Source organism: Rutidosis leptorrhynchoides, chromosome 4 (assembly GCF_046630445.1).
Source record: "Rutidosis leptorrhynchoides isolate AG116_Rl617_1_P2 chromosome 4, CSIRO_AGI_Rlap_v1, whole genome shotgun sequence".
Lineage (NCBI taxonomy): Eukaryota > Viridiplantae > Streptophyta > Magnoliopsida > Asterales > Asteraceae > Rutidosis > Rutidosis leptorrhynchoides.
In genome coordinates, this window is record NC_092336.1 from 396,244,433 (window position 1) to 396,260,925 (window position 16,493).

At 32.1% G+C, this 16,493-nt stretch overlaps 1 pseudogene; it reads right to left on the bottom strand.

Annotated features, from left to right (window-relative positions):
- The window catches only part of LOC139841942 (uncharacterized), a 178,320-nt pseudogene that overhangs the window by 48,665 nt on the left and 113,162 nt on the right, over window positions 1–16,493 (bottom strand).

Below are 16,493 nucleotides of genomic sequence, written 5' to 3' on the forward strand. Positions count from 1 at the left end.
CTTTTATCATGCCATTTCTTCGTTCTTTCTTTATAGATTAACGAATTATCGTATGCTTCATGTCTTAATTCTTCTAATTCGTTTAGTTGACTTAATCGTAGACGTCCGGCTTCATGTAAATCAAGATTACATGTCTTCAAAGCCCAAAATGCTTTGTGTTCAATTTCTACTGGAAGATGACATGCTTTTCCATAAACAAGTCTAAAAGGTGTGGTTCCAATTAGAGTTTTGTAGGCTGTTCTAAAAGCCCAGAGTGCATCCTCCAATTTAATGGACCATTCCTTCGGATTTGATCCTACGGTTTTCTCTAGAATACGTTTTAAAGCTCGGTTGGTATTTTCAACTTGTCCACTTGTTTGTGGATGATATGCGGTGGAGATTTTATGAGTTACTCCATATCTTTTAAGAACTTTCTCAAGTTGATTATTACAGAAATGAGTACCCCGATCACTTATTAAAGCTTTCGGTGTTCCAAACCTTGCAAAAAGACGTTTTAAAAAGTTGACTACAACTCGTGCATTGTTAGTTGGGAGAGCTTGTGCTTCCGCCCATTTAGATACATAATCAATGGCTACGAGTATATATAGATTATTATTAGATTTTGGAAATGGACCCATAAAGTCAATACCCCAAATGTCAAATACTTCACATACTTGGATGACATTTTGTGGCATTTCATCACATTGACTTATTTTTCCGGCCCTTTGACATGCATCACAGGATTTGCAAAGAAGGTGTGCGTCTTTGTAAATTGTAGGCCAATAGAATCCAGCTTCATAAACTTTTCTTGCTGTTAGTTGAGGCCCATAATGCCCTCCTGTTGGTCCTGTGTGACAATGGTTTAAAATTTTACTAGCTTCATCTCCAAATACACATCGGCGTATTATTCCATCGGGACAACTTTTAAACAGGTGTAGATCTTCCCAGAAATAGTGTTTTATATCACTGAAGAATTTCTTTCGTCTTTGGTACGATAATCCCTTTTCAAGGAATCCACAAACTAAGTAGTTTGCATAGTCTGCAAACCATGTGATTTCTTTATAATCTATCTTCAATAAATATTCATCAGGAAAGTTGTCTTGTATGGCTGATTCATTTAGAACTTCTAATTCGGGATTTTCAAGACGAGAAAGATGATCAGCGGCGAGATTTTCTGCTCCTCTTTTATCTCGGATTTCAATATCAAACTCTTGTAAGAGTAAGATCCAACGGATTAATCTTGGTTTAGCATCTTGTTTTGAAAATAGGTATCTAAGAGCAGAATGGTCGGTATAGACCACCGTTTTTGCTAGAACGAGATATGATCGAAATTTGTCAAAAGCAAAGACAATAGCAAGGAGTTCTTTTTCAGTAGTTGTATAGTTCGTTTGTGCTCCTTGTAATGTCTTACTAGCATAATATATAGGTTGAAATCGTTTTTCAATCCTTTGTCCTAAAACGGCTCCCATTGCAAAATCACTTGCATCGCACATTAGTTCAAATGGTAGATTCCAATTTGGTGTTATCATGATCGGCACATTAGTGAGTTTCTCTTTAAGAATATTAAAAGATTTGATACACTCATCTGAAAAGATGAATGGCGCATCCTTTTCTAGGAGTTTATTCATAGGAGTGGCAATTTTAGAAAAATCTTTTATAAAACGTCGGTAAAAACCGGCATGCCCTAGAAAACTCCTAACTCCTCTAACATTGGTGGGATGTGGAAGTTTAGCAATTATATCTACTTTAGCTCTATCCACTTCAATTCCTTCTTTTGAAATTTTATGTCCAAGAACGATGCCTTCTTTAACCATGAAATGGCATTTCTCCCAATTAAGTACTAGATTTGATTTTTCGCATCTAATTAGCATTCGTTCCAGATTAACTAGACATGATTTAAATGTATCACCGAAGACTGAAAAGTCATCCATGAATACTTCCATGCATTCTTCTATCATGTCGTGAAAAATCGCCATCATACACCTTTGAAAGGTTGCAGGGGCGTTGCAAAGTCCAAATGGCATGCGTTTGTAAGCAAAAGTACCATAAGGGCACGTAAATGTGGTTTTCTCTTGGTCTTCGGGTGCTATTGGAATTTGAAAATATCCGGAAAATCCATCTAGAAAACAATAGTAACTATTTTCGGCTAATCTTTCCAACATTTGATCTATGAAAGGTAAGGGAAAGTGATCTTTTCTGGTGGCGTCATTTAATTTTCTATAATCAATACATACACGCCATCCTGTTACAGTCCTAGTAGGAATAAGCTCATTTTTCTCATTTGTAATGACAGTCATGCCACCCTTCTTAGGCACGCATTGAACTGGGCTTACCCATGGACTATCAGAGATTGGATATATCAAACCTGCATCTAGCAGTTTAATAATCTCTTTCTTAACTACATCTTGCATATTAGGATTTAGTCTTCGTTGGCGTTGCACATACGTTTTATGACCTTCTTCCATAAGGATTTTATGTGTGCAATACGAAGGACTTATTCCTTTAATATCATGAATCTTCCATGCAATGGCTGGTTTATGAGCTTTCAACACAGAAATGAGTTGTGATTTCTCATTTTCAGTAAGAGAAGACGATATTATTACAGGTAATTCAGATTCACCATGTAAATAAGCGTATTCCAAATGGTTTGGAAGTGGTTTTAACTCTAATTTCGGAGGTTCTTCTATCGATGATTTATATCGATATCTGTCTTCTTCTTTTAGAATTTGAATTTCTTCTGTTGTTGGTTCATATCCATTAGCTATAAGTGTAGCTAACATTTCAGCTTCATCAATTGGTTCATTACCTTCTCCTAAAGAACATTCTCCTGTTCCTTGTAATTCTGGAAATTCTTCTAATAATTCTGCATGTGCATCTATAGTTTGAATATAATAACATGTATCATCTGCAGATTGTGGTTGTTGCATTGCTCTATCAACTGAAAAGGTAACACTCTCATCCTCTATACTTAGGGTCAGTTTCTTACCGAACACGTCTATCATTGCTTTAGCCGTGTTTAAGAATGGTCTTCCTAATATGAGAGGAACTTGAGAATCTTCTTCCATGTCCAAAACAACAAAATCTACTGGAAATACTAAATTACCAACTTTAACTAGCATGTTCTCCATTATCCCTCTAGGATATTTTATTGATCTATCGGCTAGTTGTATGCTTATTCTTGTTGGTTTCAATTCTCCAAGGTCTAGTTTAGCGTATAGTGAATACGGCATTAGATTTATACTAGCACCTAAGTCTGCCAATGCTTCTATTGAACTAAGACTACCCAGAAAACATGGAATTGTGAAACTTCCTGGATCAGATAGTTTTTCTGGTATCTTATTCAACAGCACTGCTGAACAATTAGCATTCATAGTAACAGCCTAGAGTTCTTCCATTTTCTTTCTATTTGAGATTAGATCTTTCAAGAATTTAGCATATCTTGGCATTCCTGAAATCACATCAATGAAAGGAAGATTTACATTTATCTGTTTAAACATATCCAAGAATTTGGATTGCTCGGCTTCAAGTTTCTCTTTCTTCATTTTACTCGGGTAAGGAAGTGGTGGTTGGTATGGTTTAACATAAGGTTTATCCTTAACTGTGTTATCTTCATTAACCTTCTCAACTACCGGTTCTTTTTTCTTATCTTGATCAGGTTGTGGTTCTTGTGGAGTAGGAATAGTTTCATCAGAAGTTACAGGTATTTCAGGTGGTTTAAGTGTTGTACCACTTCTTGTGGTAATGGCTTTAGCTGTTTCATTCCGGGGGTTAGCATTTGTATCACTAGGTAGACTTCCCGGTTTTCTTTCACCTATTAACCTTGCTAGGTTACTCACTTCTTGTTCCAGATTTTGAATAGAAGCTTGTTGATTTCTAAATGCTTGAGCATTTTGTTCATTAGTTTGTTTTTGAGATGTGAAAAACTGCGTTTGAGTTTCAACTAGCTTCGTCATCATATCTTCTAAATTCGGCTTTTTATCATCGGTTTGTTGTGGTGGTTTGTTTTGAAAATTAGGTCTTTGCTGATTGTAAGTATTATTGGATACTTGTTGATTGCTAGGACCTTGTTGGTTGTTGTATGGAATATTTCGGTTATAATTCTGGTTTTGATTGTAAATCGGTCTTGGCGGTTGATAATTATTCTGATAATTATTTCCAGGCCTTTGGTTTATGTATGAAATATTCTCTCTTTGCTCCATTGTTAATTCAATACTGAGACAATCTTTTGTCAAATGTGGTCCTCCACACTGCTCACAACTAATTCGTATTGAGTGAATATCCTTAGTCATCTTTTCCATTCGTCTCTCCACAGCATCTATCTTTGCGGAAATGGAATCTAAGTCATGGCTAGAATCGGCTCTAGCTGCTTTAGATGATCTAACGATATCTTTTTCTTGGTGCCACTCATGTGAGTGGGAAGCAGTGTTATCAATAATTTTGTAAGCATCAGTTTCGGTTTTCTTCATAATAGAACCACCAGCTGCTATATCTATGTCTTTTCTTGTAGTGATGTCGCATCCTTGGTAGAATATTTGTACTATTTGACAGGTGTCTAAACCATGTTGCGGACATCCTCTTAACAACTTTCCATATCTTGTCCACGCCTCATATAGAGTTTCATTTGGTTTCTGTGTGAACGTAACAATTTCTGCTTGAAGTCTTACGGCTTTAGATGCAGGAAAGAATTGTTTAAGAAATTTGTCAACTAAAACATCCCATGTATCGATCGCCCCTTCAGGTAACGATTCCAACCAATCTTTGGCTTCTCCCTTTAAAGTCCAGGGAAATAACATGAGATATATCTGTTCATCCTCCAGTTCTCGTATTTTAAATAGTGTGCAGATCCTATTAAAGGTACGTAGATGTTCATTTGGATCTTCCTTTGGCGCACCACTAAATTGGCATTGATTAGTCACCATGTGTAAAATTTGTCCTTTGATTTCATAATCTGGCGCATTAATGTCTGGATGAGTAATTGCGTGACCTTGGCCAGTGCGTTTAGCTCTCATTCGGTCTTCCATACTTAAAGGTTCCAGATTCTCCATAATTGAATTTGTTGAATCTCTGTTTTAAAGGTATCACTAGATGATTCTGATTTAATGGTTCGTTCCTCAACAATCTCTGTTTGAATGATTGGTGGCTCCGGAGGAAAGTTTAATGGTTCAGGATCTACGAACCGTTCCTGAATATTCTCCGGATTCTCAATTGTGAGGTCGGGTTCAAAAAATGGATTATCGGAAATTTGAACTGAAGTACTTGGTCGACTGGATGACGATTCTAAAGAAAAATCAACGGCGGTTATATTTGCTAAATGTCTTGATCTAGTTACAGGTGGTGAACGTACAAAAGGTGGTGAACGTCTTGCTCGGTGCATTCACTGAATATCCTATTAGTTTTAAAAAGGAAAAATTATAATAAGTTATCCAATTAATAGACTTTTCTGATTTTGCCCACGTTTCGAATAGCCAAAAGATGCAGCAGAGGGGCAGGATTCGTTTGGTCTCAATATAATTGAGGACTGTTTGGCTCCAATAACCCGGTCCACGTACAAATCCAACTATTACTACGAACCAGAAAATTTTGATGTCTATCAATTTAACCACTTAAAATAAATTTTCGTAATTTTAAGAAATTTAGATAAGAAGTAGAATAAAAATCTATGTCCTAAAAACTAGAATAGCGAGAAATAAGAGAGAAAAAGAGTTCGTCGAAAAAGGTCGAAAAACGAAAAATGGTTGAAAAATAAAAGGTGACGGAAAAATAAAAGAAACTTATCAAAACTTAAAAATACTTAACTAACCTAACCTTATTACTACAACTAACTTAAAATTATAATCGCAAATTGAAATTACTAATTGGAATGATAATTGATACATAGTAAAAGGTCTAAAAATATTAAAGCTTACAGGAAAAACTGAATCCCAAATGGAAATAACTTAAAAAAAAAACTAAAACTTAAAAAGGCGTCGCAAAATTCTAAAGCACCTAAATCTTAGTCTAAAGAAAAAGCACTTAAGGAATTCTACGGCAAAGCCTAAAAATCTAGGAGTAAAAATAACTATAGCAAAAACTAAGTTTAAAATTAAATATGAGCTAAAAATACAAATATTACGCTACAATGATTAAAAAGGGACAAAATATAAAAATATATAAAAAGTTGTAAAAAGTACAATTTTTATAAAAATATTATTTTTATATTATTTTTTTTTTAATAAAACTACTAATTTTACAATTTAATAAAACTAATTTAAACAAAATAAAACAAATTAAATAAAAAGAAATTTTAAAATAAAACTTAATTATAATAATAATACATAATTAGGGTTTATATTAATAATAATTAATAATAATCCGTAATAAATGCTGAATTAGGGCTTCTGTCGGCGTGTCAGAAAGTCTCCGCGAGTCGCGGTAATTAATGCAGAAAACCCCGCGAGTCGCGGGGTTCAGAAATTCAATTCTGGCACAGTTTGAATCGACGCGTTTTTTCTTTATTTATTTTTTTTTATTTTCTGTTTTTAATTTTTTTCTATAAATAAAAGATAGTTAATAAAACTTATATTTTTATAAACTAAAAAAAAATAAAGAAACTTATAAAACTTAAATATTTAACAAAATCTTAAAAATGCTTATATTTTTGTTTTTCTTTTTATATTTTTGAATAATTAAAACGTATTTTTACAAAAACGAATTTTAATAAAAGTTAACTAAAAATCTTTTTTTTTTTATTAGCGTTGCGCTTCCGGCGTTTAAGAGTGTCCCCGGCAGCGGCGCCAAAAATACTTGATGTTATGCGAGGTGTATACGAAATAGTTTATATTTTTACTAGGACAAACTATTAAATACGATACAATTTTATACAAGATATTTATTTATTTATAGAATGGATATACTTAAACCTTGCTACAACACTTATAGGCAGTGTACCTAATCGTATAGTAGTGTAGTTTTTAGTAAGTCCGGTTCGTTCCACAGGGAAATCTTTAAACAAAGCTCAACGCTATATTAGTTTACTTTTATAAAAATACAAATATATATATAAGTAATATTATTATTATAAAGGGGGTTTTTACCGTTTAATGACCGGTTTGTCGATTTTAAAACTTTAGTCGCAGTTAAAACCTAATGTAAAATATTAAATAAATAAAAGACTTAATTCAAAGAGTAAAATAAATAACGATAATGAAATTGCAATAAAAGTGCGATAAAATAAACTTGCGATAATTAAAAAGTGCGATAATTAGAAGTGCAATTAAATATAAAATAAAGGAAATTAAATATGAAATAAAATAATTATGCTTATTTAAACTTCCGTAATCATGATGTTTGACGTGTTGATTTTAGTTTTATGCCCATGGGTTAATTGTCCTTTGTCCTGGATTATTTAATATGTCCGTCTGGTTTTTGTCCATAACAGTCCATCAGTCATAAATATAAAGTGCGAGTGTCCTCGTCAAATTATTATTATACCCGAAGTTAAATATTCCAACTAATTGGGGATTCGAATTGTAACAAGGTTTTAATACTTTGTTTAATGAATACACCAGGTTATCGACTGCGTGTAAACCAAGGTTTTACTACTTTGCTAACAATTACACCAATTACCCTTGAATGTAATTTCACCCCTGTTTTAATTATTCTAGTGGCTATTAATCCATTCCCGTGTCCGGTTAAATGAACGATTATTCGTACATATAAATACCCTGCCCATCGTGTCCGATCGAGTGTATATGGTAATTTATAGGGACGCCCAATTGTAAATCTTTATATTAACATTAACAAACTATCATTTAGTTAAACAAATATAAAGCCCATTAATAGCCCATAGTCTAATTTCCACAAGTGTCGTTCTTTTGTCCAAACCCCAATTATGGTACAAAGCCCAATTACCCAATTTTAGTAATTAGCCCAACATCATGATTACTTCGTTTTAAATAAGCATAATAATAACTTAGCTACGAGACATTAATATAAAAAGGTTGAACATAACTTACAATGATTAAAAATAGCGTAGCGTTACACGGACAGAATTTCGACTTACACCCTTACAATATTCGCTAACATACCCTTATTATTAGAATTATAATTAAAATTAAAATATAAATTATATATATATATATATATATCGTTTACGTATGATAAGAGAAGAAAAAGATTATCAATTGCGATCAGAATTCGGTTGCTTTTATAGGAAAAGTCGAATTTTGGGGCTCCGCGACTCGCGGCAAAATCCTCTTCAAACTCCGCGAGTCGCGGAGAATGAATTTACAGCTCACACCCTTGGAGTCTTTCTCTGCCGACGGTTTTATAATATATATATAATATATATATAATTAATATAATTAATTATATATTATATTATATTTATATGCCTAGTTAACTTGTAATTTTTAGTCCGTTGCGTCGAGCGTTAAGAGTTGACTCTGGTCCCGGTTCCGGATTTTCGAACGTCCTTGCGTACAATTTAATATCTTGTACTTTGCGTTTTGAATCTTGTACTCTTGTAATTTCGAGACGTTTCTTATCAATAATTGGAACCTTTTTGATTGTCTTTTGTACTTTTGAGCTTTTTGGTCGTTTGCGTCTTCAATTCGTCGAATCTGTCTTTTGTCTTCACCTTTTATTATTTAAACGAATATTACTTGTAAATAGAACAATTGCAACTAAAAGCTTGTCTTTCTTGAGGAATAATGCTATGAAATATATGTTCGTTTTTAGCATTATCATGAACCAACCGCACTTCATCTACTGAAGTAAAGATCGATGCATATAGTTACGCACCTGAAAACATTTGTAACTTGAGTAAACGTTTAACACGTGTCTGTGTTAGCTCCTTTGGCATTGTTATTACCGAAAATAACATTGCAATTTTTTTTTCAAATTAGCCAATTTTATCACAGCTTCAACAAATCAACTTCAACTTCTATTCGAATCAGCCTTATTATAACCGCGATATATAAGTTTGCTTGTCGTCATCGTTACCGGAGAACCGTTTATATTTCACCACACTAGCAGTAAAATTACCAGCAACTTCAATGAATTTGGACTTTCCGAAAAATCATTATATTCATTGAAACCCCATCTTGTATTCATTTATACCCTGTAACAATCATTGCTATACCAATTACCGGGAATCAGCAATCAGTATTTCGAATCTCGTAGCATTTCTACATCAATAGTTATATGTATACATATAACAATTATCTCCTAGAATTACGATCTTCAATTCAGAAATTTTGAAAAGGCACTCAGTTTACGAATTGATACTCTGAATGTTGAAAAAGTTGAATGAAGCAGCAGAAACTGTAGACAACTGTAAACGACCTTAGTCGTCGGAAGTTTGATGATAAAGAATAATATGTTGGAAAAGCTCAGAAATGTTGGAACTGGGAAAACGGATAGAGTTAACCATGAAGGAGACCAAGGAGAAATACAAGGACCATACCCTATATTCAAAGAATCCAGATAATTCTAGATCCGTTGAAATCTTTAGAGAATATCTTGCTCCGAAGACATGTTAAAATTTTACGGAAAATCTTTCTCTATCAACCATCGAACTTAGAAATTCCAAAATATCATCATCAATATCTTCGATATTTCTGAGGATATTTTCATAAATATTCTCCTCCAAAATTATATACCTCTTCGTGCTTCCTGTGTATCATTATATTGGAAACATTCAATAGAAAACCTAGTACCGAAAAGCGGATTATGCGAAACTATGAAGGAAGCCGTGGACAAATCACAAAGAATAAGTTTGACTTCAAAGAATCTACATGATTCTGTTTCTGATGAAATCTTTAACGAATACCTTGCTTCCGAATCTAAACCCTTACGGATAAATCTTCTTCATCATCCTTCGATATTAGAAATTCCAAGATATCATCGTATCTTTCATTATAAATATTCTCCATATTTCTGAAGATATTTTTTTAATTATTCTTATCTGAAATCATTAATCTTTTCTTGCTATCAGTGTACATCATATAGAAACTGTTAGTTTCTATATTCTGTAAACTTTCGAGCTTAAAATATGAATGTTTTTGAAGTAGTGTTGGGAACTGATGCATGAGTTAGTATAATATAATGACACTTGATCAACGTGATTATATTACAGTAAGTCATGCTGAGTTTCTAATGAAACATGATGATTCACAAATCATACCGTCATCATGTGCCATGTGACATAACTCGTTCATTCTACTTAACCTCTAAATATATCAAGAAAATATATTCTTGATAGTTCTATTCTCAGTGATTCTGGTAATTTGACAAAACAATTCGTGCTATTACCGTTCCTTTCTGCTTAATATATCATAATCATTCGAAACTCTATATCTATGAATTCTGGACCATTACAAGAGATGTCCAATCGTAAAAAGAAGAAACGAAGGGACAAAGCTCCAAAAGAAATAGAAATTGGAGTATAAATCGCAGCAAATAGGAAGGAGTATTAACTGGGAATGACAATGATTATAGAAAAACAGAAGCAAGGACTTCGAAGTATAAGAGAAAATATAAAGCCCAATGACAACACCGAAATTACAAACTGTAGATGTCAGTGCGTATAGAAATATAAAGAAACTAGAGGATTATAAATACAATAATCCCTAGAGCATAGTAGAGATAAACAGATTCTTCTGGTGGGAGTTGGAAAAGAAGAACAATCATTGCGATAGTCAGAATAAGAACAAGGATTAGAACTAGATTAAGCATTTTCACAATCTTTTGGATGTATGAACTAAGAAGGAAAGTATAGGAATGGTGGAAATAATGGAACGGAAGAGTTTAATTTATAATGGAAATATCAGACAGAGTAATCGAGGCAGATCACCGCATTTAATTACAGAGATCTTAATTTCCTTGTTCGCCGAAGAATCAAATCTTTTAGATTTCGAAGATTTTCTTCAAATTCCTTGAATTCCGGAATTCAACAAAGACAACGTCAAAAGTTAAGACGCACCTTACTTTCTAAATTCAACCCTGATTCTATCAAAAGTTAAGATGAATCTTTACTTTCCTATTTCACTCTTTTGCGATAGCTTCACTCGTATTCTTAGAATAATAGAATCATTTTATCATTATTATTCAATAATGATAAAACTCTATTTATCAACTCATATTCATCATGAAAACATTTTTATTGTTAACCATGACCACCTCACTCAAATTTCGGGACGAAATTTCTTTAACGGGTAGGTAATGTGATGACCCAGGAATTTCCGACAAAATTCGAACTTAATCTTTATATAGTTTCGACACGATAAGCAAAGTCTGTAATGTTGAGTCTCAAAAATTTTGAACTGTTTTTATTTCATTCGTTTAACTTCGACCATTTCCGACGCTCCACGAACAATTGTTATAAATAAATATGTATATATAAATATAAGTTTATATAATAATTTGAAATAATAAAATACAATTTAATCAACAGAGTTAAATATGTAAAAATATATATACAAGACAAAAAGTTATTATCTTAACATTATTATTATTATTACTTTCATTTTTACCATTAATATTAATATCAATATAAACAATATTAATGTTATTATTATTATTATTATTATTATTATTATTATTATTATTATTATTATTATTATTATTATTATTTTTGTACTAATATATTTATAATTATTAATTATTAATAATAATTATAATTATTTATAAAAAAAATAATAAATATCAATTGAATAAAACAGAATAAGTTAAACATCATTTTCTCCTTTTTATTTTCTGTTCAATCTATAATTTAATGTCGACCCCATTCAACAAATACGAACAATCATGAGTTGGCTTCACTATTGTAAATTGATGTGCACTTGTAACTGATTTTGTTTCTTCTTCCCATTATATCTAATTATTAACTAGTGTATTATATATACATTCTACATGCATATATGATGGAACCATAACCTACTAGTTTGCCTTTACTAGTTTCATTTATATATAATATACATATATGATATGCTTGAAACAACCATCACTTTAATCAATGGATCCATTGATCCATATCCACACTCCTCACTCTTTCTAAACTGCAACTACCAATTATCTATTTATTAAACTAATAACCATTTCTAACAACTAACAAATACTTCTACCGAAATATGCAGAATAATTTAAAACCACTTGCAAGATTCATCACTTATTGATAACACTACCCTAGCACAAATATATGTAAGATATGTATACATACATTTACATTTACATAGAGATAATCTTATATCACTAACTATCACCTTTCTTCTCCAAACTAACCATCAACATAACCTCTACGCCACCCTCACCCCATCGGCTACCACCACGGCACCACACACATCAAACTTTGCTTGACTTTTAATTGTTTTTGTTTCGATAAATTAAAAACACCACTAGGAATTGTCACCACAACCGTTACCACCACAGCAACTATTCCACCACCATCACAACCTATCACTAATCACCATCTTGAAACTACTTGTCGATAACCACCACAAACAAACCACTTCAAACCGCCATGTTACAGCTGGGTTCTATGTTCCTATTTGGTTAACCAATTACACCGACACCACTACAAAACCATTAACAATCAATCATCACCAAACTTCGATCCTTGCTATTGTCTAATTATGAATGATCGAATGTAACCTTGAAGTCAAACCCATTTAATTATTACTATTGGTGTTATTGGAAACAACCAAAACCCATAACCATCGGCTCATTATCTCCATCAAAACCATCATTCATACTCGCCACCAATTCTTCACTGTTTCCTCATGATTCGTGCATGTGCGAATCAGCTGCTAAAGCTGCTATTTTTTCCTGTCTTTTCCACTGTTACAACCGATAATAGCATTTTTATTTGAGCTGTGAAAATACACTGATTAAATGATGCTTCCGAAAAAAAAGAAAAAAAAAAAGAAGAGCAATACCAGTTTGTCGACTTGCAAGTGGCAAAGAAGAAATCAATTAGATGTCAAATGGTAGGGCCTTGTGGGTATTATATTGTCGATTAATATCTTGTGTATCTGTTTTTTTTTTCGAAACCTGCCACTCCACTGAAACCGCAAAAGAAATTTCCATATTGGTACTTGGGTCGTTAGGTTTATACTAGTTGGGCCATCGTTTTCTTTCTTTATTCAGGCCTTATACTTACATTGTTGGACCACAACATCCTGTTGGGCCAAAACAATTATGGACCCAACTGTTTATTGCCGGTTACTGTTGCTGCTTCGACCTTCTGTGGTGATAAAACATTGATGATCACAATGGGTGTTAGGATGATGTAGATGAGATGATGGTTAAGCTGAATCACGATGGCAAAGGATACGGAGGATGAAAGTTACATTCATGATGATGATGATGAAAAGCTTCGATGATGAGAAATAGTAACATCGATGATGATAGCGTATGTTCATGATGATGATGTATGATAATGTGAAGATGAAGATGATGATCGTGATCAGACATGGAACAATGGAGATGACGAAATGAAAATTCAAGATGATGAATAGTCTGGGTTTTGATTTTTGGAAGGAGAAGAAGTCACAGTTAATGGTTTAATAGGTATAAGTTGTGTATAAAAATAGAAAAGTAATTGGCAGAGGAATGGCTTTAGTGGGTTGGTGTTACCCGAGAGGTCTTGGGTTCGAGTCCGGGCAATTGCAGTTTATTTTTTTGAGATTATTATTGAGGTAGTCACCACCTTTTTTGTTATTATCATTATTATTGTTATTGATATTATTATTATTATTATTATTATTATTATTATTATTATTATTATTATTATTATTATTATTATTATTATTATTATTATTATTATTATTATTATTATTGTTGTTATTTTTATTATTGTTATTAGTATTATTATTATTGTTAATGTTATTGAGATTATTAGTAATATAATTATTATTATCTTTACAAATACAAGTATTAGGATAAAATTATCATTTATTATTATTATTATGATAACAACTACTATTATTTGTATTATTATGAAAATAAAAAATTATTGTTTTTCATTAACACTAGTATTATGAAAATAAGTATTATGATAAAATTTTCATGTATTATGATTGTAACTATAAGTATGAAATTTGTTATTAATATCACTAATAGTTGTGTTGGTACTATTATCATGATAGGGTTATTATTATTATTATTATTATAATTATAATTATTATTATAATTCTTATTAGTATTATTACTTTTATTATTCTGCTTATTTAAAGAATCACTATGATTAAAATTTTCAATTTTATTAAAATTAAAATTATTATTATTATATTATAATAAATAAAGATTTTGTAAATAAAATATATCTAATACATATACTATAATTATATTAATATTACCTATAATTATATATTAAACATATTAATATTTTTATGTATACAAAATAAGCATATATATATTATATAATTTAAAATATTATATATATATATAAAAATTTAGTAGAAATTATATATAAACTACAACACTAAATATATAAGTATTATATAATTAATAGATGTAATTATTTGATTACCAATATATGTGTTAACATATATAAATGATATAGGTTCGTGAATCCGAGGCCAACCCTGCATTGTTCAAATGTCGTCATATGTATTTTTACTACAAAATACAGTACAGTAAGTTTCATTTGCTCCCTTTTTAAATGCTTTTGCAATATATATTTTTGGGACTGAGAATACATGCGCTGCTTTTATAAATGCTTTACGAAATAGACACAAGTGATCGAAACTACATTCTATGGTTGGATTATTAAACCGAATATGCCCCTTTTTAGTCTGGTAATCTAAGAATTAGGGAACAGACACCCTAATTGACGCAAATCCTAAAGATAGACCTATCGGGCCCAACAAGCCCCATCCAAAGTACCGGATGCTTTAGTACTTCGAAATTTAAATCATGTCCGATGGAGGATCCCGAAATGATGGGGATATTCTTATATGTATATTGTGAATGTCGGTTACCAGGTGTTCAATCCATATGAATGATATTTTTGTCTCTATGTATGGGACGTATGTTTATGAGAAATTGAAATATGAAATCTTGTGGTCTATTAAATTTATAAAATGATTATTTATGTTAAACTAATGAACTTACCAACCTTATGGTTGACACTTGAAAGCATGTTTAATTCTCAAGTACGAAAGAAATCTTTCGCTGTGCATTTGCTCATTTTAGAGATATTACTTGGAGTCATTCATGACATATTTCAAAAGACGTTGCATTCGAGTCGTTGAGTTTATCAAGATCATTATTAGGTCAATTATAGTTGGATATATTATGAAATGGTATGCATGTCTGTCAACTTTAGATGAAATGAAATATTGTCTTTTCAAAACGAATGCAATGTTTGTAAAATGTATCATATATAGGTCAAGTACCTCGTGATGTAATCAACTGTTGTGAATCGTTTATAATCGATATGGACTTTGTCCGGATGGATTAGGACGGGTCCTTTTAGAAAATGGGAGCATTTCGAGAAGAAATTGATAGGAAGTATTTCGAAATTCAAAGTAGGGGTGAAATGGAGTGTTGTCATAAGAGCTTCATGAGGACTAAACCCCCGATGTATAATGGGAAACCGGATCCTTTGGTATGTACAACATGGATCTCGGATGTCGAAGGGTGTTTTCGTACTATTGATTGCCCTCCCGAGAAGATGACAAGACTCGCTACTAGTTTAACACCCCGTCAAAATCCATTAACAGCGATGTTAACTCTGGTCCCAGTGCTTGGCTTGACTTCTATGTAACAGCAAAGTTCTACAGCGGAAGCAAAAATACCTGATAATAAATATGCTAAAAGTGTCAACCTAAGGGTTGGTGAGTTCATAGGTTTATCATAAACAATGATTTTGATAATAATAATAGATCACAAGATTTCAATTTCCATAAATATCCTTACACCGCAGTGTAATAAAAAGATTCTATAACCATGGGCACCTGGTAACAGCCTTAACGATAACAATATAATAATGAATACCCCTGATGTCTATAGAGCACCGAATCAAGTGCGATAAATACCCTCGAAGTACTAAACATCTGTTGACTGCTAGCGCGACTAGCCCAGATGGGGTTGTCAAACCCGATAGATCTATCAATAGGATTCGACCCTCGAAGTACTAAACATCCGTTGACTGCTAGCGCGACTAGCCCAGATGGGGTTGTCAAACCCGATAGATCTATCAATAGGATTCGCGCCTACGGTACAGAGACCAATAGATTAAGTTACCAAGCTAAGGGAATATTTGTGATTCTAACCCACGTAGAATTAAGTTTAATACTTATATTTATTTTGTACAACAGATATAAAATAGTGCATGTATTCTCAGCCCAATAATATATATAAAAAGGGAACTATGAAAACTCACGATACGATACGATAGTTTGTAGTAAATATGTATAGGATGGCACTGAACAAATACAGAGTTGACCTCGGATTCACGAACCTATATCAAGTATATATATTAACACATATACTCATAATCGAATAAGTTTATATGTATTATTTCAATTGTT